We start from the raw sequence: 24145 nt of genomic DNA, 5'->3' as shown, positions 1-24145 counted from the left end.
TTTATATAGCAAAAACAAGATTAAAATCCTAGAAAGTCTAGGATTTGTGGGACTATGGTTGGTGGCTATCAGGATGGTTGTCAGTGGTTGTTAGGTGGTTGGTGACTGTCAAGCAGCTATCAAAAAAGTTGCCAGAAAAGAAAAAGCAAAAGAAAAAAAAAAAAAGAAAGAAAAAAAATGAAGAAAAAATAAAATAAAATAAAATAAAATGGGTGTCTTCAACTGCCTCTATTTGCTTATTTCTGAGAATCATGAATAAAGCAAAGACTAAAAGACAATCATTTTGTTCAAGCAAAGACAAAGCATTGAATACAAAGTTTGTTCTTTTTTTTTTTTTGAAAATTTGAAAAGTTTGTTTGAGAAGAGGCTCAAGTTTTTTCCAAATTTAAAAAGGCTTTTCTTAGCATAGGTTCGACGACTTTTGAAAATTTAAAAGGGCTCTTCTAAACAGAAGCTCAACAACTTTAAAAATTTTATCCTGGAAAAGGCTCCTCTAAGCTGAGGCTTAATGACTTTTAAAAATATAAATGGCTCTTTTAAGCAGAGGCTTAACAATTTTAAAAATAAATATTAAAAAAGTTCATCTAAGCAAATGCTCAATAACTTTAAATTAAATCATTAAAAAAAATAGCTTCGAATATCACCATCGAAGGACAAATGATCTCGAACATCACCACCGAGAAGATGCGAATAACTTTGGATATCACCACTAAAGAAAATGCAAATGACTTCAGATATCACCATCAATAAAATGCAATTCAAACTTTGACACTAGGATATCACCACCGAGGAAAATGCAAATGACTTCGGATATCACTACAAGAAAAATGCAATTCAAACTTGGACACTTAGATATTACCATTGAAAAAAGGCAAATGACTTCGGATATCGCCATCGAGAAAATATAATTCAAACTTGGACACTTGGATATCACCACCGAGAAAATGCAAATGACTTCAGATATCACCACAAATAAAATGCAATTCAAACTTGGACACTCGGACATCACCACCTAGAAAAATACAACTGACCTCGGATATTGCCACCTAAAAAATATGATTCAAACTTTAACACTCGATTATCACCACTAAAAAGATGCAAATGACTTCAGATATAGCCACTGAGAAAATGCAATTCAAACTTTGACACTCAATATCATCACCGAAAAATGGTAAATGACTTCGGATATCACCACCGAGAAAAGAGAAAAGGCAAATGACTTTGGATATAACCATTAAGAAAATGCAATTCAAATCTTGACACTTGGATATCACCACCAAGTAATTTTGAAAATGTCTTGGATATCACCACCAAGAAAATGAAATTTATACTTTAATACTCGGATATCACCATCGAGAACTTTGAAAACAATTTATCATAATATTTTTCTTGAACGTTGCTAATTTCACTGAGTTAACAACTTTTTACCAGCTAGATTGGTCTTAAAGCTCTCATCATCTCAATGAAATTTTTGAAAATGTTTTTACCTTTTGAATATGTTTTTGCCCCTTTTCCTTCTTGTTTCCTCTTTAATATTTCCAAAATTGGTGAACACCATTATGAGGCAAATGAAATGCAAATGTCTTTTCTTAAATGATGCTCATGAGATGCAAATGTCTTTTCTTAAAAAGATGTACATGAAATGCAAATGTCTTTTCCAAAAATGCTAATGTATGCAAAGTTAAAAGATTTAAATGCTCAAAATCTTCTTTTGCTAAAAAAACCAAAGTCAAGATATGCAACTGCCCAAAAGTTTTCTTTTCTTAAAATTTCCAAAGCTCTTTTCTTTCAATCCTGAATCTTTCATCTCATTTCAATTTCAAATCTTTTTTCTTACTGCTCACTTTTCATAAATTTTGCTTTTTTTCTTCGCAATTTGGACTTCTCAACTTTTCTTCCAATTTTTTTCATCTTCAAATTAAACATGCATATGATCAACTTGAACTTGATGAGAGTGAATAAACCATCAAATTGTGGTGAAACTCAAATGATTAGAAAAATATTTCCCATAACGCCATTTATTTTTCTCAAAGTTTTTTTTTAATTTTATTTTTTTCCCTAAAAATATATTATTTTAATGATAAAATTCTCATTAAAAACTACCTTAGTTAACCTTTATGAAACAATGTGACTCTTAAGTCTTTAAAAAAATGGTGATAATTATTATGCGGATATTTGTACATAATGGCAATTTTCTCAAATGGCTTGGATGATTAATTGTCAAAAAGACTTTAACTTGATATGAAAAATTGAATTTTTATTCAGGCTTAATAATGAATTCTTTTGGAAGGTTCTTTTATGGTTAAATCGGATTTGACACTCTTTGTAGTATCACAATATAGTATTTTAATAGATGTTAAGACCAGCTATGGTAAATTCAAGATCATATTGGGCAAGGTCAAGATTTTTTAAGATAACCCTTACATACATCTCAATCATTGGTTGTGATGAGTTTTCATGTTGCAATGCCATTCTTGCTCTAGATTGCCCATTTTTGGGTTTTCACACTAGAGCTTCATTCTTTCATTTTTTTTCATTTTTTTAATCTTTTTTTTTTTATGATTTCATCGTGCACTCAAGTATTCTTGTAAGAAAATGACAAAAGTGAAGTTGGTCATGAAATATTCTGCAAGAAACAAACTCTTGAGTTTAAGTGTCCATGTTTGATCAAAATGGACTTTTCAAGGTATGTAACATAGGCCAAGGTTCAGGGTTCTAAAAAAATGGATAAATAGGCCCAAAACATGTATTTAAAGGTGATCAGACCAATGATCATTTCATACCATGTGAAGGACTTTCTTTTGGACATTCATTTTTTTATTCCTCTAGTCGTAACATCCAATCATTCTTTTTTTTCTTTCTTCTATCTTTTTTTGCTTTTGCTTCCACTTTTGCTTTTTCTTGCATATTTCAACATTTGCGGGAATATGTTCAAAACTTTTAAAACTCAATTTGTCTGACATTTGCTTTTACAACTTAAGGCATTCTTTTTTTGTTATCAAACCATGACTTCATCAAATAAATCTTTCTTTGTGTTTTTCTCCTAATGTAGAGAGTGATCCTTGATCAAGGTTTATTTAGAAAAAATTTATTAGGCTCAAAGGGGTAGCAAATGGATAATTTCTTATTTTTGAAAGAAAAAAAAAAGATGGCCATTCGTCATCTCAAATCTGATCACTTATGCTGAAGAGTGATTCCTTGAAAAACCAAAAATTTATTTTTATCACTTCTATTTTTTTTCTTTTTTTTTGGATCGTTTGAATATCTAGAATGCACGATGTAACCATCCATATTTTTTTTTATTTTTTTTCTTTTATTTTTTTTTTTCACAACTTATATGACAACTAATCTTTGTCCTATCTTAGTAAGTCAACAAGGTTTATATGACAATAAAAATCATGTTGAAAGGGTCTATTTAGGTCTTAATTGTGCACATCATCACCAAATTAGATAGTGGCATGAACTTGGTAATTTTGGGGCAATTGGAAATCATTTTCTTTTGTCAATATGCCCCTAGATAAAAATGTGCATTTGTGTATTTATGGTTATCTAAATACCTTTTTGTTTGAAGCATAGTCTTAACACCTATCAACTCATCAACATCTAGATAAAAAAGGCATCATATTTGTTTGATTTTCAATGAACTCAAAAGGGTTTTCCCAATGGATCATTTTAGTATTTGTTGCCTTGACAAGAGGTATCACAAACTTGTATCCTTTGGAGCATTAAAGTTTTTCAAATGATTTTTAGGACATGAAAAGTACATGAGAATATTTTATTTAGATAGGTTCATAATAATTACCACCAATTTTTTTGAGACTTTTTATTATGAAGAGTAAAGATTTTTATTTTATTTTTTAAAAAACTTGAGCCAAAAAAGAAAAAAATCTCTCAATTAGCATTCAAATTCAACTTTCATGCAAATCATGAAGTTCATACGCATGTCTTATATAGAAGTGAAAAAGAAAACAAAAATGGCACACTTTTTAAATCAATCCACTCAGTGAACCATCATTTTTTTAGAAAACCCATAGAACCATTCTCCAATTCTTTATCTATCCATTGCATCCAAATTATTCATATCAATGCTTTAACACCTCAGGTTCACCTTTTTCCCAATATATCAAGGACACAATGATCACCGTTAGTTTCAAATTTTATTTTTTCAGCTTTAATGAGATCTCTAACCATATATTTCAATGCAAGACAATTTTTTATCAAGTGGCCCTGATTTTCACTATGGTAATCATGTTTTGCATTAGGGTCATACCATTTTGGGTAAGGAGTTAAAGGGGTTCTAGATACACAGGCTCCAAAAGTTGATTCTGGATAAGTTGGGATAATAATTCTGTGTAAGATATGGGAATAAAGTTGAAAGTGATTTTTTCTTTAGTATTTTTTGAGGCTCTCGGACCACTACTTAGATTGGATCTTCGTTCTGATTTGATAAGTACAGTAGGATGGTTGTACGAATAGCTGGGTGTCTGAAAAGATGGCTGATAATAGAGTGGATAAGTAGATTGTTTTAATGGTTGATACGGTTGACAAGGATAAGGAATGGATGTAACATTGTTTATGGGTGGGTAATGGGTTTGGTACACTGGTGTAGGGTATTGGGTAAAACTTTCAAATTATTACCCCACATAGTTCACTGCTTGGTTCATTTTCTTTCTTTTGGGGGCTTCACCTTTCTTTGTTTTGCTTGTCTCTCCTGCATCGAGCATGCCATTTTTTATGGTGTTTTTAATAATCTTACCAGATATCACCATGTCTGTAAAGTTTTTGATTGCATTACCTATCAGTCTCTTATAGTACGATACTTTCAAAGTGTTCACAAACAAGATAGTTATCTCTTTCTCAATGAGAAGAGGTTGTGCTTGTGTAGCCATATCTCTCCATCTTTGTGCATACTCTTTGAAACTTTTTGTTACTTTTTTTTCCATGTTCTATGGAGACGGATGATCTGGAGCTAGATATATGACGTGTTGGTATTATGTAAGAAATGCCTTTGTGAGCTCTTACTAGGAATGCATACGAGTTTTATTTAGTTGAACATACCATCTGGCTACAGATCTTGTAAGGTTGTCTTGAAATACATGCATCAACAGCTTTTCATCATGAGCATGTGTCGCCATCTTACGACAATACATGGTGACATGAGTCATTGGACATTTTATGCCATCATATTTTTCAAATTTAGAGACTTTAAATTTCGGTGAAATGACCACATTTGGGACCAAACAAAGGTCGACTGCATCTATAGAGCCATAAAAATGTATTCCCTCTACGGTCTTAAGCCATTCTTTCAATAACTTCATCTTTTTTCGGGTGCTAGTATCTTTCACTTTCTCAAGTATCTTTATCCTTGTCTTTTCTCTCTCCTTAGAATCATCCAAATTAGGAACCAAGATTGGCTTGGGTGATTTTTCCATCATAACAGGATTGACAAAATTTTAGAATTGTCCTAGAGCATGTATAGATATAATTATTGGATAAAGATTATAATATCCTTTAGGAGTAGAAATTTGCACTCTGGTTCCTTGAGAAGGTAGGGTTGTTCGTGGCTTAAACCCTGAAGGGTAAATAGGATCCACCACTCTGGCAATTGTTTTTGAAAGCTGAAATTTTCTTCCACTGCTTTTCCTTTATCAAGCTTCTTGAGCATGTCCATTATCTTATCAATATCTTTTTTTTTTATTCTTTTTGAGCCTTCTTCATCCTCTCAAATCAACTGGCTTGTTCTTGTTCCATGATTCTTGTTTGAACTTTGGTGTCGGTAGGTAGGTTGAGTCAAAATTTTTGGTGGGCGAGCTATTCTTGAACCTTTATTACCTTAATTTTTTTTAAAAAAAGAATGCCATGTGTTGAAAATTTTATTTTATTTTTGAAAAAAATGGTGCACATGATGCATGAATGCAAATGGGAGATATTTACTCTTGGACAAATTTTAACACTAAAAATTCTCATTAATTCTATATAACTTTTGTTAGATGAGATTTGAGTAATTTATAGTTCTATGGGATCTATGAAGACTTTTTAAGAGAAAGATGTCCTAGAGCAAATACCTTAATGTAAAACTGTATGATATGATTAATGTAAAAAAAAAAGAAAAATAAAATTAAATTAGTGTGAATATGTGGTTTAAAAATGTCTTTTTTGTTTTGTTTTGTTTTCGTTTTTGTTTGTGTTTTTTTCATTACACACAGATTCTATTCCTACACATTTTTTACTTAGGTATTTTCTAAAAAAAAATGAGCAAAGCTCTACCTAAGGTTAGCTTTTTAAGCCTATTACATGCTTGGTTCTAGTTTATTTGCATCTAAATGTTCTCAAATTGTTCTTTACTGTTCATGTTGGACTAGCAAAGCACTCCAATCCTTACCCATTACAAGCTACGAACGAAAATGATTCAATTTGAGTAGAAGTATTTTACTTGCCATTACGAAGGTTATCACCTCATAAGGGCATAGGTACTCTACTTCTTCTTATAAGAGACGGAGCCGGGTATAGAGCTCATGCATGAGATGCATCATGTCATTATGTATGCAAATATATCCTAATTTACTGAGAGTAATATATACAAAAAAAAAAGCATAAGAGGCATAGTAAAAGAAACGTGTGTGAATTTTTTGTTTTCGATTTTTTTTATTGAAAGTGCAAAATAAAAATCTAAAAAATCGATTAAGACTGTTTGAATCAAAATTTAAGGATAACATTTGTTAATTTTGGCCTGACTCTCGAAAACAAATGGCATTCCCAACGGCGTCGCCAAGCTGTTGTAATGATTTTGTGTTCGCCCGATGAATTTGGGAATGAAATAAAAACATAACAGAGTTGCCACCAATTTTTTTTAGCTAGGTGCGATTGGTCACCTATTAAAATTTATATTTTTAATAAAATATTAAAATTTATTAAATTTATTAAAAAGATAATTTTATGGTTTACGAAATAGTCTGAATTCGGGAGTTGATTATGTGTGGGGAAAGATTAACACTCCCACAATGCCCATTTAAAAGCGGTTCCACTTAACTACATGTTATCCTTTGATTTTGATAAAAAAAAGTCTAATTTTCGGTGTTTGAAAAATAATTTTCCTAATTTTTTCATTTATTGGGAATTGGTTTTTATATTTAAATATTATTCAAGAAAAATAAATTAGAACCTTTTTATTGAAATAATTCTTAAAATATTTCAGTACATTGGTAACATTAGAAGAATTCTTTCTCACATATAGATTTCTTAGGTATTGCTTATCGAAATATCTTAGAATCTCATATTCAGAGGCTCAAATTTATTTTTTGCAGAAGAACTATGCAATGCATGCAATACAAATGATAATATGTTAATACACATATTTTATTTTGTGTTTAGAAATTTTATTAATTGATTTCCTTTTTAGTTAAAATTTTAAAGAAAAAAAGGAATTTTTATTATATTGAAGTTTTTTTTTATAAATATTCTAATACACTGGTAATATTAAAAAAAATCTTCTCATCTAGGGATTTCGTAAAGTATCGTTACTCGTAATACTTTTAGAATCCTATCAGTGGATAACATTTATTTTTTTCTCATTTTGTATCGCTTTGTTTTAGTTTTTTTTATAAATTAGTTAATTTTATCTATTATTAATAAAAAAGAAAAAATTTTATTATATTGAAAACTTTTTATAGATACTCCAATACACTGGTAGTATTTTAAAAAAATTTTCTTACCTAGAGATTTTATAGGCATCACTATTCGTAGTACCTTTGAATCTCATCGTCGGATAAAATTTTTTTTTTACTTTTTAAATTATTATTTTTTATTAATTAATTTTTATCAATTATTGTATATTTTTATTTATTCTTGTGCATTAAAATTTTGATGAGTTTATGTTTAGTAATTATTTTAAATTAATTAAATTAAAAGTATTTTATATTTTCTACCATTTATTTTATTTTATATGAAGGATTTATACAAAAATAAAATAAAAATAACAGAAAAATCATAATTAAATATTAGAAATATATAAAAAAAATTAAGCAAAAAGAAAATAACAAGTTACGGTAAAAATATCTAAAATGCCCCTAGTCAACACCGATCAAAGATTGGAAACGACTCAATTGGTTCAGTCAACCGGCTTGGACTTATAGTCAATGACTTATTCAGCTTAGCTTGGGTATATGGCTCAGCTCTGCTCTTGGCTTAGCTTGGTGGTTTGGCTACCACTTAATCAAAATGACGTCGTTTTGATTTCACTATAAATAGACCACAAAACACCCTCACTCCTTCATTTTTTCCTTTCTTCTCCTTCTCTCTTCTTTTCTTCTCTATCCTTCATAATTCTTCTTCTTTATCCTTTTTAGTTTCCAGCAATCCTACTACCACCGGTCGTAGCCGGCGGTCACAGGTGCCGTCGCCGGGCATCATTGAATGTGTTAAAAAAGTTTCCAAAAAATACCTAAAAAATTGTTTTTGGTCCCCTGAACTCAAATCCAACCTCCATTTTACAAGAAACGACTTTGAATGACATAGATCGAGGCCCAAAGTTTTAGTTAGAATGAAAAAAAAAAATTTTTTTGTGTTTTTGGTGTTGAGATCCTTGTTACCAAGGGTTGTTTTTTTCTTTTTTGGGATTATGTTGTTTTTTTTTGTTTGGTTTTCTTGGCTTATTAACAAAGTTTTTTTTTTGTTTAAACTGGTTTTTTGTTTTCAACGATTTTTTTTTTGCAGAGGTTTTTCTCTCTTTTTTTTTATCCCTATGTTATGAGTTTTCATGGCTTTATTTATAGAGCAAAAACAAGATTTAAATCCCAAAAAGTTTAGGATTTGTGGGACTGTGGCTGGTGGCTATCAAGATGGTTGTTGGTGGTTGTCAAACGACTGTCGGTGGCTGTCAAGCAGCTATAAAAAAAGTTGTCAGAAAAGAAAAAGTAAAAGAAAAAAAAAGAAAAAGAATAAAGAATAGAGAATAAAAAATAAAATAAAATAAAATAAAATGGGTGTCTTCACATTCTATCAAGAGTTGTCACAAATTTCGTCAAGAGGTGCAGAAGTTGATGGATATAGGTCGAATAGAATTTTACGAAGAAATAGAAGAGTTGATGAAAGCTAAAGTGTCTACCATCGATTCAAAGAATAAGTTTGTGTGTAGATCGGTAACAATTTATTATGATGAGAAGTCAATACCAAGGCCAGAAAAACCCATCTCTTGACTAATAGTGACAATTAAAGTTTTGGACCTTGTTTCATATCATAATGACAAAATGGTATTATAAAAGTATGATTATGATGTCGTAGTCAATCTAGATACTACGAACATAGCAAGCATAGGAGGTATAACTCGAAGTAGAAGATGTTATACTCCATAAACTTTAGAGAAAGTCAAGAAAAAGAAAGCAAATGTGGGAGAAGAAGAAAGAAGTCATAATAATCCTGTTGCAGTCTTAGATAAAGAATATCATAAGTTGGTCTCTGAGAGTGAAGCTTGTAAATTTTTAAAGTTAATATAACATAGTGAGCATAGCATGGTAGAACAGCTTAACAAGATACCAACTAGAATTTCGCTATTATCATTATTGCTAAGCTCAGAGTCACACCGTAATGCTCTATTGAAAGTACTCAATCAAGCATATGTGTCTCATAATGTATTTGTTGAGTACGTAGAACAGCTTGTAGGTAATCTGATAATTTCAAACTATATCTCTTTCAATGATGAAGAGATTCATTCTGAAGGTTAAGAAAGTATCAAGGATCTTCACATTACTGTAAAGTGCAAGAGTCATATAATGGCTAAGGTTTTGATCGATAATGGCTTATCCATTAATGTTATATCTATGACTACTTTGACAAAACTCCATGTTGATGGATCTTATATGAAGTTTAGTCATATGATAGTTCGAGCCTTTGATGAAACCCGAAAAAATGTGTTGGGAGACATAGAAATGCTATTATAGATTGGCCTGTGTACTTTCAATGTGAAATTTCAAGTTATGGATATCTCTCCTTTATACAGTTGCTTGTTAGGTAGGTTATGGATTCATATGGTGGGTGTTGTTCCATTCTTATTGCATCAAAAAATCAAATTCATTATTGATGAAAAACTGACATGTATGGTAGGAGAAAAAGATTTACTGGTCACCTAACTGGTAAATACTTCTTATGTAAAAGTAGTAGATGAAGCCTTTGAGTGCTCATATAAAATCTTTCGAGATTGCTAACATAACCTATATGGCTAAAGGATCTAAATTATATTCACCACACCTATCTATGACTACTAAAAAGATCGTTAAGCAGCTCACTGAAATGGAATGGCAACTTGAAATTGGACTAGGAAAAAACCTATAAGGAATCATAGAGCCACCAGCAGTATATGACAAGAAAAACATATTCAGCTTAGGATCAAGCCAACAAGAGAGGACAGAACAAAAATGGTGAATGAGAAAAAAGATAAGATAATGGCTAATCTTAGGGGATATGAGCCAAAGTTAGAGCCTATGGTCATCCCCTACCTCATGATTCTTTTCGTTTAGGAGGATATATTTACCTAGATTTGTCAGGAGCCCTAAGTACAAGATTAATGGAATAGTTTTCAGAGCTGGCCATTCAAATGGTGGATGATGAAAAAAAGAAGAGTCAAGATGGAGAGCTGTTGTGTACCCTTGTCCTCTCGATTTTAAGCTGGATAATTAAAAAGTTACGGAGCTACCTATTATCTTTAAAACTTTGAAAAAGTAATGTACTATGAAACTTTAAATCTCTAATTGCTCTCTGTGAGCATTTGGTGATCTTTTGTGATATCTTTATGTTTGTTGTTTTAATAAAAGGCTTAGAAGATGCATATGCATTTCTTTTATTATTTTCATCTTCATTTTGCATTTTATTTTCTCTTTTCATTCCATTTTTATGTGTCAATATTCTTTTCATCTTACCCTTTGCAGGGTCCCAAATAATGAACCCGAAGATAATCATGGCAATAATCTCGAATTTGATTTTGAAAACTTAATTCATGTTGATGAACTTGATAATAAGAAATATTCAGATAATTACACATTGCTTCTTGATTTGTTAAAAATAATAGAATATGAAGATAAGCCAATTAAACCCCACCAAAAAATTATTGAACTAGTGAATTTAGGGAATGATGAAAATAAGAGAGAGGTCAAAGTTAGTACATCTATTTTACCAGCTGAAAGGCAGAAGCTAGAAGAGCTGCTCTGAGAATATGTAAATGTGTTCGCGTGGTCATACCAAGATATGCTAGGACTCAGCATTGATATTGTAGAACATAAGTTGCCTTTTAAACTAGAATGCAAGTCGGTACAACAAAAGCTAAGGCACATGAAGTCAGAGATGTTGCTGATAATTTAAAAAAAAAAGTGAAGAAGTAATTTGATGCTGGATTTTTGAAGGTGGCAAAATATCCTAAATGGGTAGCCAACATAGTGCCAGTTCCCAAGAAGGATGAAAAAGTGAGAATGTGTGTCAACTATCTAGATCTGAATAGGGTAAGTCATAAGGATAATTTCCTCTACCCCATATCGATGCCCTAATGGATAATACTGCTACGCATTCCACATTTTCTTTTATGGATGGCTTCTCAGATTACAACCAAATCAAGATGACCAGAGATGATATGGAGAAACCCACATTTGTGACCATGTAGGGGACATTTTGTTATAAAGTCATACCTTTTGGGTTAAAAAATGCTGGTACTATTTATCAAAGAGCAATGGTGACTCTTTTTTATGACATGATGCATAAAGAAATAAAAGTATATATGGATGATATGATCACAAAATCTCATGAAGAAGAGGATCATGTATTCAATCTCAAATATCTATTTGACAGGTTGAAAAAATTTTAGCTAAAGTTGAATCCTGCTAAATGTACATTCGGTGCCAAATTAGAAAAACTATTGGGCTTTTATGGTTAGTGAAAGAGGAATCGAAGTAAACCTGGATAAGATACAAGCTATTCAAAACTTATCTCCTCTTCGTACCTCAAAAAAAGTGCGAGGTTTCCTAAGGAGATTCAACTATATTGCTCGCTTCATCTCTTAACTCACCTACAAGTGCGAGCCTATTTTCAAGCTTCTTAGAAAATATGATCTAGAAAAATGGAATGATGAATGTCAAGAAACTTTTGATAAGATTAAATAATACTTGTCAAATCTACCTGTGTTGGTGCCGCCAATCCTAAGAAAACCTTTGATCTTTACTTAATAGTGCATAAAAATTCAATGGGATGTGTGTTGGGGCAAAGAGACGAAACTAACAAGAAAAAATGAGCAATTTACTACTTGAGCAAGAAATTCACTGATTATAAGTCCAAGTATTCACCATTAGAGAAGATGTGTTGTGTATTGGCTTGGATAGCTCGAAGGCTTGACAATACATGCTTTATCATACCACTTGACTCATAGCAAAGTTGGATCCTATTAAGTATATTTTCGAGAAGCCTTCATTGATAAGGAGAATAGTGCAGAGGCAAATTATGCTTTCAAAATATGATATTATTTGTGCGACTCAAAAAGTTATTAAAAAAAGTACAATAGCTGAGTTTCTTACCAATCGTGCAACTGAAGATTATGAGCTAATAAAATTGGATTTTTTTAATGAAAATGTGATGGCAATTGAAGAAAATGAACCTGTTGGAAAATCCTGGATGATGTATTTTGATGGAGCTGTTAATGCTTTAGGCCATGGTATTGGGGCAATTTTAATATCTCTCAATAAACATTATTGTCCCATCACAGCTAGGTTGAATTTCAATTGCACAAACAATGTGGCTGAATACGAGACCTGTGTTATGGGTCTACAAGCAACGATTGAAAAGAAGATCAAAGTGTTGGATATGTTTAGAGATTCAGCTCTAGTCATCTATTAGTTACGAGGAGAATGGGAAACAAAAGATTCCAAGTTAATTCGATACTAGAAATACATTTCTAAGTTGGTCAAATAATTCAAAGAAGTTCAGTTTGAGCATTTGCCTAAAAAAGAAAACCAAATTATTGATGCTTTGGCTACTTTAGTTGCAATGATTAAAATAGATGCAAATACTAAAATTCAACCCATCAAGCTGGATGTGAAAGATGAACCAGCACATTGTTTAGGTGTTGAATAAGAAGTTGATAGGAAGCCATGGTATCATGACATTATGCAATACATTAAAAGCCAACAATACCTAGAACATGCAACAAAAAATGATAAGAGGACTATCAGAAGGTTGGCTATAAGTTTCTTTCTTGATGGAGATGTCCTCTCTAAAAGGGGTCAAGATCAAGTACTTTTAAAATGTGTGAATGTAGCTAAAGCGAAGAAGATTATTGAAGAAGTGCATGACGGAGTCTGTGAGGCACATGCAAATGGTCATATAATGGCTAGGCAAATTATGAGGGCCAGTTATTATTGGTTGACAATGGAGAATAACTGTATTAATTATGCTAAAAGATGCCATAAGTGTAAGATCTATGTTGACAAAATCCACGCTCTTCTAATAGCATTACACGTTTTGGCTCCTCCGTGGCCATTCTTTATGTGGGGCATGGATGTCATTGGTCCCATCACTCCAAAAGCTTCAAATGGGCATAGATTCATATTTGTGATGATTAATTACTTTATGAAGTGGGTAAAAGCTACATCATATGCTAATGTAACCTAATCTGTGGTATGCAAGTTCATAAAAAAGGAGATAATATGTAGATATGGGCTTTTAGAAATGATTATTTTTTATAATGTCAAAAACTTGAACAATAAAATTATGAATGAAGTGTGCACTTAATTCAAGATCCATCATCATAATTCGACACCATATCGTCCAAAGATAAATGGGGCAGTGGAGGCTACAAATAAGAATATCAAAAGAATTTTAAAGAAAATGACTGATACTTACAAAGATTGACATGAGAAGTTACCTTTTGCTTTGCATGCTTATAGAACATCAGTCTGAACATCTACTGGGGCTACCCCATTCTTTTTAGTTTATGGAACGGAAACTATGCTACTTGTTAAAATGAAAATTCCATCGTTGAGAGTCCTGATGGAGGTAAAGTTAGAGGAAGCAGAATGAGTTCAGAATTGCTATGAACAATTAAACCTTATTGAAGAAAAATGACTTACGGCACTTTGTCATGGTCAATTACATCAAAAGAGGATGATGAGAGCACATGACAAGAAAATTTGTCCCCGTCACTTTAGGAAAGGAGACTCAGTGCTGAAAAGGATAATTCCAAATCAACATGACAATCAAGAAAAATGGACCCCAAATTAGGAGGGTCCGTACATGGTGAAAATGGCCTTTTTCGGTGGGGCATTGATTTTGGAAAAAATGGAAGGAAGTGATTTACCTACCCCAATAAATTCATATGCTATAATGAAATATTTTACTTTAAAAAAAAGAAAAAAAATAACTCATCTAAGCTGAAAACCTAAAAAGGTAGCTTGAATGTATTTACAACATAAGGGACAAGTGTAGTTTGATGAACTCTGAAGTATCAAGTCATTTAATTTAGTTTTAAAAAAAATATATATGGGAATATTTTACTCATGATTATCTTATGATCATTATTTAGTCAACTTTGTTTTAACTCAAACACTTTACCATCTAATGAAATATGCTATCTTTCTTTTAGAAATAATGCCTATCCATTCCTTTATTCTCATTTAATATTTTTGTTCACCGTACAAATAAATAGAAATTTGTGATTGCATTTTGTTTGTCTTGAACTTAAAATGATGAAAAGGAAAACAAACATGAAAGATCCTAGCATTACTTTTTAAAAGTTGACAAAAACAAATGGAAAAATATGAGAAAAGCATTACAATACATTAATGTTGCAAGCTTTTGAAGAAAAAAAGTATTGTTATAGAAGAATACACTGGTCAGATGTTAAGAACAGATTAGTCATATGGTAATTGTTGAGAATTCTGATAAATGAAGCAAAAAGTAAGAGATTTTGAGAACTTTTTTACTACAATGAATAATTTTGATTGTATTACCTGCATTGCATTTAGAGCACTTAGTACATGCGTCCATGAACAGTTATAATAAAGACAGAAACTTTCCATTTCCTAATGAAAAACAAGATTTTGATATTCAGATGAAGATAATAATCAAACAAAAGATTTCAAAAGAGTGAAATTTACTTGTTCAAAGATGAGAACTCGGTTTCGAGAATATATGAGATTTTTTAAAATTGTTGAGCCTCTACTTAGAGGAGCTTTTTCAAGATAAATTTTAAAGTTATAGTGTCTTTACTTAGAGGAGCTTTTTCAAGATGAAAAATTTTAAAGTTGTTGAGCCTTTGCTTAGAGGAGCTTTTTCAAGATAAATTTTAAAGTTGTTGTGCCTCTACTTAAAGGAGCTTTTTCAATATGGATTTTTAAAGTTGTTGAGCCTCTGCTTAGAGGAGCTTTTTCAAAATAAATTAGTTGTGGTGCCTCTTCTTAGAGGAGTTTTTCCAATATGATAAATTTTAAAGTTGTTGAGCCCCTACTCAAAAGAGTTTTTTCAAGATAAATTTTAAAGTTGTTGTGCCTCTGCTTAGAGGAGCTTTTCCAAGATGATGAATTCTAAAGTTGTTGAGCCTCTACTTAAAGGAGCTTTTTCAAGATAAGATTTTAAAGTTATTGAGCCTCTGCTTAGAGGAGCTTTTCCAAGATGGATTTTTAAAGTTGTTGAGCCTCTGCTTAGATGAGCTTTTTCAAGATAAGATTTTAAAGTTGTTAAGCCTCTACTTAGATAAGCTTTTTCAAGATGGATTTTTAAAGTTGTTGAGCCTTTACTTATAGGACCTTTTACAAGATGAATTTTTAAAGTTGTTGAGCCTCTGTTGAGAGGAACCTTTTTCAAGATAGAATTTTAAAGTTATTAAGCCTTTGTTGAGATGAGCTTTTTCAAGATGAATTTTTAAAGTTGTTAAGTCTTTATTGAGAAGAGCTTTTTTCAAGATAGAAATTTAAAGCTGTTGAGCCTCTACTGAGAGGAGCCTTTTTCAAGATGAATTTCAAAGTTGTTGTACCTCTACTTAGAGGAGCTTTTCCAAGATGATGAATTTTAAAGTTGTTGAGCCTCTGCTTAGAAGAGCATTTTCAAGATAAATTTTTAAAGTTGTTTAGCCTCTACTTAGAGGAGCTTTTTCAAGATAAGATTTTAAAGTTATTGAGTCTCTACTTAGATGAGCTTTTTCAAGATAAATTTTTAAAGTTGTTGAGCCTCTATTGAGAAGAGCCTTTTTCAAGATAGAATTTTAAAGTTATTGAGCCTCTGTTGAAAGTAGCTTTTTCAAGATGAATTTTTAAAGTTGTTGAGTTTTTGCTGAGAAGAGCTTTTTTTAAGATAAAATTTTAAAATTTATTGAGTCTCTGCTTAGATGAGCTTTGTTTAAGATAGAATTTTAAAGGTTGTTGAACCTTTGCTGAGATGAGCTTTTTTTTTCGAGAAAGATTTTAAAGTTGTTGAACATTTACTGAAATGAGTCTTTTTTAGATTTTAAATTTTTAAAAGTTGTCAAACCTTGAGTAAAAAGGGCATTTTGATTTGATGACAAAAGCCCTCTGATTAGTTTTTTTTTTCTTTAAATACCTCTTTTGATTCCGAATAAAATTGTTATCATTGTGTTTGCCCTATTCTTGATCCTCATCAATGTGCAAAGAGGGGCAGCTATAGACACCAAATTTATTTGAGTTTTAATCTGTTGAGTATATTGGGTTTTCAAGCCGAAGCCCAATTTCAATTCAATTGGGCGTCAGGCCCAATTTTAACTCTGAAATTAAGGCCCAAGTTCAATTCAACTGGGCTTCAAGCCTGATCGCAATCCAACCAGGCCTAAAGCTTGATTTGGATTGGGCCCAAGGCCCAACTTTGTTCTTTAAACCGAAAACTTACTTTTTTTCTTTTATTTATTTTTTTACATTAATATTGAAAAATATAAAAAAATACAAAAAAAAGAGAAAAAAATACAAAATACAAAAATACAAAAATACAAAAATATAGAAAAAAACAAAAAGGTTTGATGGCAGTGGTGCCTTGTACAGCACCATTGGCCACCTACCCCTCTAATCACCCATACCCTGCAAACCTTATCCACCCCATCAGCACTCCTGAACCATTGCCACCCCCTGTTCACCTTCTGTTCACCAGAACTGTGGTCCCATCACCATCATACCCTATTTTCTGACCCCTTGACTCCTTAAACCTACCCCAAACCAACCACCACTTGCTCCTTCAATCAACCCTATAAAATCCATAACCCAAAAAGAGACCAAATGAGGGATCCCTGAAAGCCTCTGTGTTCTACCCCCAAACACCAGCCCCTTCCAGAGAGCCCCTAATTGGAGAGCCTTGGCATACAGCCTGCACCTTCATTTCCCAAACTTAGTACCCACAAACTCGCACCCGAAACCACCACAACACCACCCAGTTCTGAATCTCAAGCCCACCAGTCCTAGTTGCACCTCCATATCCTTCTTACACCAAACACTCCCCAAATGCAATAAAAAAAATAATACACACTCACACAAACAAATAGCGCGTAAACAAAACAAAAAAACACAGTCCTCCCCGTATGGAGGAACCTCAGAGCTGAAGCCCCTTGTAGAAAAAATAACAAAAAAATATATCAGTCTTTGTACAAAAAAAAAATCAAACCTCGATCTACATAAATCGGGTGGTTTCTGATGAAAAGTAGGCTAGATTGAAGTTCAGAAGGATACTGAGAACTTTTTAAAACCTTTTATGATTTTTTTGTCACCGATGACCGATAACCAATGATCGAAGACTGCAGTCGATGCAACGAACGACCATCGTCCGATGAGTTTAGAGAGAGAAGCTCTAAGAAAATGAGAGAGCTAGAGAGAGAAAAGAGAGAAAAATGAAACAAATTTTTTTTTTGCTTTTTATAGAAGGTTGAAACTCAAAACCATGTCGTTTAGGGAAATGTCTGAAATGACGTCATTTTAGCCGAAGAATTCGTGCGTCAGCCATTGACCTAACCTAAGGTTTACGCACCCGACTCGATGACTCACTTCACCATTTAGCCTCTGATCGGTCCAATTGAACCAGCACCAAACCGCTAAACCCAATCCGGATCGACTTGAACCGTTGAACTTGAGCCGGATAGGCCCCGAACAACTAAACGCAACCAGATCGCCGAACAGGCATTGATCAGACTGTTGACCGGTCCGGTCTAAGTAAAAAAATTTTTTATTCTTGTTTTTGAATTTTTTTAAAATATTATTATTTTTTTATTTTAAATTTATTAATATTTATGCATGTTAAAATATTTAAATTTACTAGAATAATTTTTTGTTGTTTTATAATAATAATTAATAAAAATAAGTAATGAAATATATAGTTAAAATTTTTATAATTTTGTTAGTAATAATAATAAATTAATAAAAAGAATATGAAAAGAAAATTTTTATCCGACGATGAAATTCAAAGGTACTCTAAGTAGTGATGCCTATGAAATTTTTAGGTAAGAAGATTTTTTTAAATACTACCAGTGTATTGGAGTATTTATAAAAAGTTTTCAATACAATAAAATTTTTCTTTTTGTTAATAAAAAATAAAAAATAATTAATTAATTAAAAAATAATAATAATATAAATAAGGAAAAAGAAAATTTTTATCCAATAAAAAATAAAAATTAATTAGTTAATTAAAAAATAATAATAATATAAATAAGGAAAAAGAAAATTTTTATCCAATGATAAGATTCTAAAAGTATTCCGAGTAATGATGCTTTACAAAATCCCTAGGTGAGAAGATTTTTTTAAATATTACTAGTGTATTGAAATATTTATAGAAAAACTTCAATAAAATAAAAATTTCTTTTTTCAAAAAAAATTAAATTAAAAATAAAACAATTAATAAAATTTCTAAAAAAGAGAATAAAATATAAGCATCAACATCGTAACATTCTGCATTGCATGCACGACATAGCTTTTTTACGAAAAGTAAATTTGAGCCTCCGATGATGAGATTCTAAGGTATTCCGAGAAGTGATGCCTAAGAAATCTCTAAGTGAGAAAATGTTCTTTTAATATTACCAACGTACTGGAACATTTTAAGAATTATTTTGATTAAAGGGTTCTAATTTATTTTTCTCGAATAAAATTTGAGCACTAAAAAATAAAATAAAAAAAATTTCTAATAAATAAAAAATCAAGAAAATTATTTTTTCAAATATTGAAAATAAGACTATTTTTATCAAAATCAATGGATAACACATAGTTAATTGGTACTGTTTTTAAATGGACGTTGTGGGGGTACTAACCTTTCCCTATACGTAATCGACTCTCAAACTCAGACTGTTTCGCAGACCATAAAATTATATTTTTAATAAATTTTAAAATTTTATTAAAATGATAAATTTTAATAGGTGGCCAATTGTACATAACCAAAAAAGATTGATGACGACTCCGTTATTTTTTTTATTTTATTTTCAAATTGGTTGGACAGACATAAAACCATTACAACATATTTATATAAATTTCTTATCTTGTTTTGTTGGTGGGTTAGACGGTGGGTTTGTTAATTTGGGTGGCAACCCCTTCTCTGTTACATGACTTGTATAACTGACTTTGCTTCTTGTAGTTTGTCCACACTCGCACTTTATTAAGTGTGACAAAACTACGAGTTGCAGGTGAATCTATAATTCTTGGCCTTAAAAAGCTAGGTCAAGCTCTTGTTGATGAGTATGCTATCAAGTTCTTTGAAACTGTAAGTTGCATGTATGCTTTCGTCAGTCACTCAAATATAAAACTAATTGTGAGGATATTGATTCTGCTAATTTTTTCACAACTACCAGGCATAGCTGTTAAAGGTAGTTTCATTTTCTTCACCTATAATTTGTTGAATTTATAAGCGTGTGTCTTTAATCTTCTTGAACATAATTACCCTTATTATGTATTTGCCTTGATGTAGATAGATAATCTGAATTGAAGCTTGTTAAAGAGCCATGCAAACAATGCCACGCAAACAATGCAACCAAGTCAACTCAGTAGCAACCATGCAAGTTAAACACCCATGCAAACAGTGTCATGAAAACAGTGACTTCCGTGCAAGTGGCGACATGCAAACTGAGCCAACTCAGTATTCATGCGAAAAGGAGCCGTGCAATAAGCCAAGCCAAATCCAACTTAAGTCAACTCAGTTGGCTTTACAGTAACCTTTTTAGCAGCCATATTTATCAAAGGGTTATTTGCATTTTTTTCATCCGTATCCCGTAATTAAAGGGATCATGTTTCTTTATACAAAATTTTCCAAGGCTTTAGACGTTTCATGTACCAAATATTGTATATACTAACAATATAAGGATAATACTCTCTTTCACCCTAACTCACAGTTTTCATATCTTCTATTCTTTAAATTTTTTTAATTAAGGAGTAGAGATTTTTTTATTTGAAGAATGTGAAATTAAAAACCGATCATTTTGAAAAAAAAAAAATAATGATTATACATTAACCATACAATTAAATTACACTAACCTAATTGATACGTTATTAAATTTGCTTACGGAATTAGCATCATCTTAGACTAAACATTTTTTTTTTAATTTTCTTAATTCTCTAATTTTTCCTTTTACATTTTCGTTTGAGTTGTTTTCTTGCACTTGGCCCCAAAAAGGGACTAGCCCACCAATCGTTCATCCTCACTTGTCATAACTTGTAAGACTTTCAGATGTGTTTATTCTTTCTTCATCTTAACCCGTAAAAAATGTTCTTCATAGTTTAACACTTTCCTAACCGTGTTGTTTTGATCATAGCTTTTTGTAATATAATTGAACTAGAATATAAATAAAAAAGTGGTATTGGAGACGACTTCAAGGATGAGAGTCTTGAATTCAAATTTTAATCGGTGTAGCCCAAAATAAAAAAAAAAAAGCAAACAAAGGGTTACAAAAAGTAGTACTTTATTTCTTTATAAGTTTCCAGTCTTGATAATTACTTTAAAGAATCCATTCTTTTAATTTTCTAATTGTGTCTGAAAATTTGCTTGTTCAAGTTTAATAGCATGTGCCCTCCTCTCTACCTTAAATATCATGTAAATTGCAAGAAAAAGTGATATGATAAGGAAGGAAGATGAGCACACCTTTCCTAATCTTTCTTTCGGGATAATGAGTGGTGATTTGTTTCCAGGTGTGACAAACAATATTATGGAACATGCTTCGGCAGTGTCCACTGCTTTTCATCTCCAATGTCAATTAATTCCTGGAGCAGCTAGACAGATGCCAAAAATTAGTATGGTAATAATCGGTTAGGGAAACTTTAACCAGTTATATTCTTTATCCTCTTCAAATACATATCCTGACCTATTGAATAACAATGGAACCAGATTAACAAAGAAGTTGTAGAATATGAGAATTTTCAAGGAAGAGTGATAGCAAATTCCAACCATTAAAACCAACATCTAGCTCCAATCGAACCAGATTAACAAACAGCAGATTAAGTACTCTAAATCTTGCTGCTGGAACACCTTTAAGATGAAGGTACTCGAGGGATGGATCATTTATCAGAATTTCGTGCTTTTCAAGTCCTAATTACCCTATAGACAAACTCTTCAATGTAGGTATTGAAATATTAAAACTCATTAATATGTCACACCATAGGCCAATAAGGGTTTCAAATAGACCCTTACTCAATTACAAAGTCTTTTCACTTTGTCTTGTGCATATCCATCTCATTCAAAGCTATACACCTCTTTACCTTAGGCTTTTTTTTTTTATTTTAATTTTGATATCTATCATTTTAAATATTTTAAATAATGAATTTTTATAAAAATATTTTGAAATTTACTTCATTCAAAATTTCTAAATTATATTTTTTTTCTCAATAATAAATATAAAAAAGGTCAAAATTGAAAATTTTTTGACAAGATAAAAATGAAAATATGTTAAGTTTTTTTGAGAAGGAAGATGTAATTTTTATGCTGTATATTTTTTAGGCCCCAAAGTCCAAACCCAATTTTTGCTGACCCAACAGTGCATAAATCACTCCGACTGCAAAACCTGAAAGCCCTTGACTTCAGTGGCGTCAAGAGCCTAATTCACAATCTTATACAACAAGACCACCAACAAATGTGATATTGGCAAGAACAAGAACATATTGTTTGAAGCCAAACCCGGTAAAAAGAAACAACCTTCGTTCAAGAATCAATGCTGTAGGAGACCCAAGTTGCAGTGTAGCTTCAGTTCTTCAACAGTGGGTTAAAGAAGGAAAAAATGTCGACGAATTCCAGCTACAGCCTAGCATCCGTGACCTGCGTGCTCGTAGGAGTTATAGTCATGACTTGAAGGTAAAGAGAGTTGATTGGTTTTAGTAAAGGAATGAGTTTTTTCTGTCATGTAGCTTATGTTTTGATTGGTTAGAATATGGAAGATGATTGCAAAATGGTAAAAAAGTGAGGAAAAGAAAATCTGGGTAATTTGTTCTTTGCTGTTTTTTATCCAAAAAATCAAGCCCTCAAAGAAATTGATAACCTCAACACTGATTTAAATGAGCTTTAAATTTGAATTTGAAAAAAAAAAAAAAAGATGTCATGATTTGAGGCTGCAAAATGCTCCAATGCTTACAGGTTGATAGCTTTGCAATCCCTCTATGTTTGAGACTACTATCCTGAAAAGTACTAAAAAGTAAAACTTCACCACTAAGATTTACTAAATGGCTATTAATTTCCAACAGTTGCGTGGTCTGATGATAGAGTCCTCGACTCTTTTAGTTCCATTGACTAAAGTTTAAATCCTGAAGTATAAAAAAAATTACTGTTCATCTTTAGCTGTAGACGTGTAAACATGTAGTACGTATCTTTTATAACACTGTAAATGTCTTTCTTTTGTTCTTGCAACTATTCAATTCCATCATGGATGCAGTAAAGTAGAAACTCCTCTGTCCAATTACCAAATGCTCTGCCGGTATGTATGAGTTTTAGAGTTTGCATATTTCTTGCATGCTTATATGTTGGGTTCTTGGCAGAGCAGGTTTCTAAATGGATGAGTAGCAATGACCTCAAATTTTCATCTAGTGGCTGTGCTGTGCAGTTGGATCTAATTGGTAGAGTTCATGGCCTAAGGTCTGAAAAAAACTTCTTTGGTAGCATGAAAGACCAAGATAAAACTGTCCAGACCTACGGTGTTCTTTTAAATTGCTATGTTCGAGAAGGCCCTATCAATGAGTCCCTTTCCCTTATGAAGAATATGAGGGAGATGAGTTTTCTTTCCTCTCCTCTCAACTACAATAACCTCATGTGCCTCTACACCAACGTAGGTCAACAGGAAAAAGTACCTGATGTTTTGTTGGAGATGAAGATCAATGGTGTCTCCCCTGACATGTTCAGCTATAGAATTTGTATAAATTCTTATGGGGCAAGATCTGATTATAACAGCATGGGGAAGGTTCTACAAGAAATGGAAAGCCAACCGAACATTCAAATGGATTGGGGTACTTATTCCGTAGTTCTTAATGAAAAGGCACTTCATTATTTGAAGGAATGTGAGAAGAAAGTAGGCAAAAATGCACTAGGCTATGACCATTTGATTTCATTGTATGCTAGTTTGGGAAACTTAGATGAAATGAAATTGTTGTAGGGCCTTCAAAAGGCCAAATGTAAGAAGCACACCAACATAAACTACATAAGGATGCTGGGTGCATTGGTGAAGCTTGGTGAGCTTGAAGAAAGTGAAAAGTTGCTTAAAAAGTGGGAGTCATCTTGTAGGACTTATGATTTCCAAGTGCCAAATGTTCTTCTTTTGGATATTGTCAGAAAGTTTTAGTGGAATTGCTAATAATTACTTGAAGTATCAGTGTGGGAAGGTATAGAATCTTTTAGCCATCAATCTGGCCAAATGATGATCTGTAACTGGAACTTGCTATGTTGAAAGTTTTGTAACGATCATTTTGCTCTTCCTCATTGTTAATAGGTTTATTTCTTATTTATGTGTAGATTTATTGACTTGTTTTTATCCCATTTTGCTTATTGGATTTAATAACAAGTAGGACAGCTTGTTCCAGTTTAATCATCCTAGTAATTTAAAAACAAGTGGGACATAAAAAAGAAAAAGAAAGTGACACATTGCTTCACTTTCAAAGACAGTGGGAAAGAAACAAGTGTGATATTACATATAAAAAAGCAGTTGAAGATTCATGTGATATTCACTCAAAGAAAA

General features: G+C 31.8%; 1 pseudogene; it reads left to right on the top strand.

Annotated features, from left to right (window-relative positions):
• Positions 1 to 22526: 22526 nt before the first annotated feature.
• LOC149519214 (pentatricopeptide repeat-containing protein At4g21705, mitochondrial pseudogene) lies at positions 22527 to 23808 on the top strand (annotated as a pseudogene).
• Positions 23809 to 24145: the final 337 nt, after the last annotated feature.

This window comes from Durio zibethinus, chromosome 4 (assembly GCF_047325235.1).
Source record: "Durio zibethinus cultivar Kanyao isolate XHJ-2024 chromosome 4, ASM4732523v1, whole genome shotgun sequence".
In the NCBI taxonomy this organism is placed as follows: domain Eukaryota; kingdom Viridiplantae; phylum Streptophyta; class Magnoliopsida; order Malvales; family Malvaceae; genus Durio; species Durio zibethinus.
This window is presented reverse-complemented; position numbering and strand designations above follow the sequence as displayed.